At 38.8% G+C, this 4,394-nt stretch overlaps 1 pseudogene; it reads right to left on the minus strand.

Moving 5' to 3' along the window:
• Window positions 1-945: 945 nt before the first annotated feature.
• On the minus strand, window positions 946-2,517 carry LOC101304392 (annotated as a pseudogene).
• Between the last annotated feature and the right edge of the window lie 1,877 nt (window positions 2,518-4,394).

The raw sequence follows: 4,394 nt of genomic DNA on the forward strand, positions 1-4,394 counted from the left end.
AAGAGATGGGGGGGTCTTCTTCTCCTCCATTTTGTTTGGGCGGTGGGGAAGTGGAGAGATGAGGGAGAAGAAGTGGGAGAGAGAGTGAGAGGCCGGAGATGATGGAGGAGCTGAAGCCGGTCATCTCAGCAACTTAACAGTCTTCTTTAACGGTCAATTGACGACAAGGGCAAATCAGTCGAGAATTCAAAGTATAGGGGTATACCAGTTTAAAAAAAAAGTGAGGGACAAAACTGATTTTAGGTATAAACTACAGGGTGTCACAAGTATTTACTCCTTAACAATAATAGAATCCTATATGATTGAACAATTATTCTGAAAAGCAGAATTTGTTGACACTGTCCCTTTTATTTTCTTAAATCGAATCCAGTATGTCCTTTCATACTTTGATAGTTGAGGCTGTCCTTTCATAATCGATGTAGCTAGATATGTCATGATGCACGAGACAGTCGTGTCTATCACACACCTTTATTATTAACATGGAAGCAGAAAATAATAGACCTTCAAAGTGGCCGCAGATATCCTATTAAAACTATAAAATAAAATACAAATACAAATAAAAAACCCCAAACTGTCAAACTAGCTTGAGGCATGCATGCACAACTTCGATAATTATACTTTTAGAACTTAGAATCAATATACTGAAAAATTACTATGGCAATTCAAATCTTGAAACAAGTCCTCAACAATGGATTTGTTTATACAACATGATTAAGTTGCAAATTTGCAAGGATATAGGCTAGCTAGGCTCCCGGTAACCCAATGCTACTAACCACAGACTCAATCAGCTTTATACTGTAATGAGTTGCATATGCACTACACTATTGAAAAGAATTCTCTAAGTTTAGTATAATTCTCCTTCTTTGTGTCTAGATCTTTTAGGGGAGAAAACTCACTCTTTCTCTATAAATTAAACCAACCAAACTCTTTGTATCCTCCGATCCACTACAGACAACTTGTAGGTTGAACTGTACCCTCAGCAGTTCCATCTGCATGGCTACAAGAAGCTTCAGCATCTTGGTTCTTGTAAGTGAGCTTGACATCATCCAATGTGATTTTGTTTCACGGATACTTGGAGCTGCAGTCAAATTTCACGGCAACTTCTGTTGCTGATGTGCCATGAATGTCTTGATACATGACATCGCTAATTTGAATTCCCGACTCCTGTTACAAAAAACAATGAAATTAAGACCTTGTCAAAATACAAAACTAGAACGATAAGTTAAAATGAATGTCTGATATATATCACAGAAGCATACATACAGAAGTCTATTAGTTTTGCAAAATAATTTACAAAACAAAATTAAGCTCACAGTGATATCTTCTTACCTGACCGGGGCAACCCTTTTCATCGGGGCAGTAATTTTGATCAATAACAATAGGATTTTTGACATTGACCATTACAGCATGTTGAAAGAGAATGTTCCTAGCAAACCCAGTACTGGGTCTTCCCCATGACTTGATCCTCACGCCGTTCTGCGTACCGGTGAATGTAACTGTTTTAACTGTCACGTTTTGCACTCCAACTTCCTCTTGCTCTTTGCCTAAGCTCCCAATGCTGCACAATGCCACCAGTTAAATCGAAAACCGAATCAAAACTGAAATGCTTTGTAGTGAGAGTATAGCGCATATCCCCAATTGGGTTGAATACTGATCATGCATATAATATTTACCTAATTCCATGCCCAGGTCCACATGCAACGTTCTCAATCCACAAATTACTGGTGCCGGGGCCAATTGAGACACAGTCATCGCCGGTCGAAATTTTGGAGTTCAGAATAGTGACACCGGTAGACATTTGAACGTGAATGCCATCGGTGTTGGGGCTGTTGCCAGAGGCAGAAACCCTAACACCAAGCATCTTCACGTTATGGCAGCCGTTGATGACTATGTGGAACATTTGGCTGTTTAGGGATGACACTCCATTCACCACAATGTTGTTCGAATTGGAAAAACCAAGTGTCTGCATATATATAATTATAAAATTAAATTCTGTAAACATGAAGATACTTCACATTTATTTTTTTTGACATGTATCATGCATGTTCGTTTGTGGTAACTTACAGTTGCTCCTTTGGGGCAACCCTTGCCAGAGGCCTTGCAGTCCCACAATCCGGTGCCTTGTCCATCAAGTATGCCCCCGGAGATGGTGACCCCGTTCACATGTTCAAAGAAAAGCCAGTTACCGGCATTTCCTATTACCCGATAATCCGATGGGGCAACGAGCGTGCCTGCAATTTGGAATGTAATGGCGTTGTTCTTGCATGGCCCGTTGAAGACAGCTTTGGCAAGCAAGAACCTCCCCACCGGGACATAAATGACAGCAGGACTGGCGGAGGAGCAAGCTTTGGCCCATGCAGAGTGGAATGCTTTGATCGAGTCGGTCTTGCCATCAGGGTTCGCTCCTAGACTTGTCACAGTGTAAGTGACTGCAGTAGTGGCTCCCAGGGCTGAGTTAAAGTTCAGGAACACAAGGACAAGTGAGAGAACAAGGAGGCTTCTGGAGTAGTTTGCCATTTTCTCAAGGAGGAGCTAATGACTTGATGGAGTAGTGATGAATGTGGTGGTGGGGAAGTTGGAACGGTTTGAGGGTATTTATAGTGCAATTTTTCTGGAATGAGAAGAGAAATGAAAACACAAGCAAGTGGCGCCGAAATGAACTCTATTAGTTTGTTACTTGCTGCTGTTCAAAATTTTCAGTTCAACAATGACATTCCTTGCTTGAACCACAAGTTAATTTATAGCCTGCAGTACGTGTTTGAGTTTCATTGGTTTCTTCATTGCTGTTTGAATTTGAGTATGGACTAGTTAAACTCGTTCATATATCATATATGCAAGATCTTCTGCATCTGGTTTCCATCCTAATAGTTCGTGATCAATTATTTCCAAGTCTAAATGTGCATGATATATAACCTGTCTAATGATATCAAGCAGCTGCTTAGCCCGTTCACCAGCTCCTGTTCTATTATATATCTTAAGTTCGATCTTAACTGTATCATGAACTCAAGCTAGTACTGTTTGCTATCAACACTCTTCTGTATACAAACACGTAAATGATCTAATGTACGTGTGACATAGAAACATTTAGCAAATCAAAACGTTCGATTCATTATATATTTAAAAGAAAAAATCTAATTCGATCTATACGTTTTAATTCATCGCATTATTCTTTTGTTCTCCAAAGAGTCAACTATACATACATTATATGTAATCAAACGCTAAAACTATATGAATTCGTGAATGCGCATGCATATCTAATTAAGAGAGTTTGATTGTTTAATGAATTCGTGATTGCTTGAACTTGAATTCATTGTCAGAAATAGCTCAAGACGTACACAAAACCCTGGAAACTTATGGGCTTCTACATTTTGGTCACCTGCTTGCCTCGATCATCCTCGATCTTGCAGTGCATATATATATATATATGATTAATCCCTATCAGACATTCTGCAGGATTCAAGCTCGGCCAATTATTAGAACCCATATTCTCGATCGTTTCTTGGCCTTCAGAAATTAATACTTCAAAACAGCAGAATATCTTAAAAAGGCTGCGTGCTTGTACTTTTCCACGAAACTTGTAACCAAAGAAATTTGATAAAATTGTTTTCTTTTTGCATACAATATAACCTGGAATAATAATGCACATGGACAACTATATACGGTGTCTTTATCAATGAAACTCAATACCTCTTTTCTGGCTAGTAAGACTAGAAATCCTGGGATATATTTTACTAAGTAATATATTTGCTTTCATGCGCATGCACGCATCCATCAGAATTGGAATGTTGCATGAGCTTAATTTCAATAATGTTCTTTATAGTTATAAATATAATTCGAACGAGCTTTTGCTTCCTGTCCTGTACTGTCTTGCTTTGCTTGCTTGCATGAGTTTAGGGCATGCCTTGGGGGATAGCATTACAAGCTTCCAAGCAATGAGATCGAGAAAGCCATGTACGATCGAGTATGATTCTATTGTGCAAAAACAGTATAATCTTAATTTCTGGTTAATTTCTGTACGTAGATCAAGGGTGCGGAGGTAGTTTTTCACTCGTAACGACCTAAACAGTATATCAGTTCCTTTTATTTTTACAAATCTAATGCGGAAAACGATTTTAGATGAAGTGAAGTACGTAATTTACAAGTGAAACCTATATCAGATTTATTTAGGGTCAAAATATATACGTAGAACGACGGAATGTACGTTATGATCGTGGCCCAACCATAAGCATGTTCAATTTATTATTGAACCTATAGGTATGAGTTATGCATTAGCTACGATTTGCAGGTTTCTGGGATTCCCTGTTTTAGGCAAATCTGTTTGTGGAGGCCGGCAGCCATGGGCATGCAGGTGATGAGTTTTGACCTTTACTACTCATCTAGGCTAGCTTTATATA

Source organism: Fragaria vesca, linkage group LG6 (assembly GCF_000184155.1).
Source record: "Fragaria vesca subsp. vesca linkage group LG6, FraVesHawaii_1.0, whole genome shotgun sequence".
In the NCBI taxonomy this organism is placed as follows: Eukaryota; Viridiplantae; Streptophyta; class Magnoliopsida; order Rosales; family Rosaceae; genus Fragaria; species Fragaria vesca.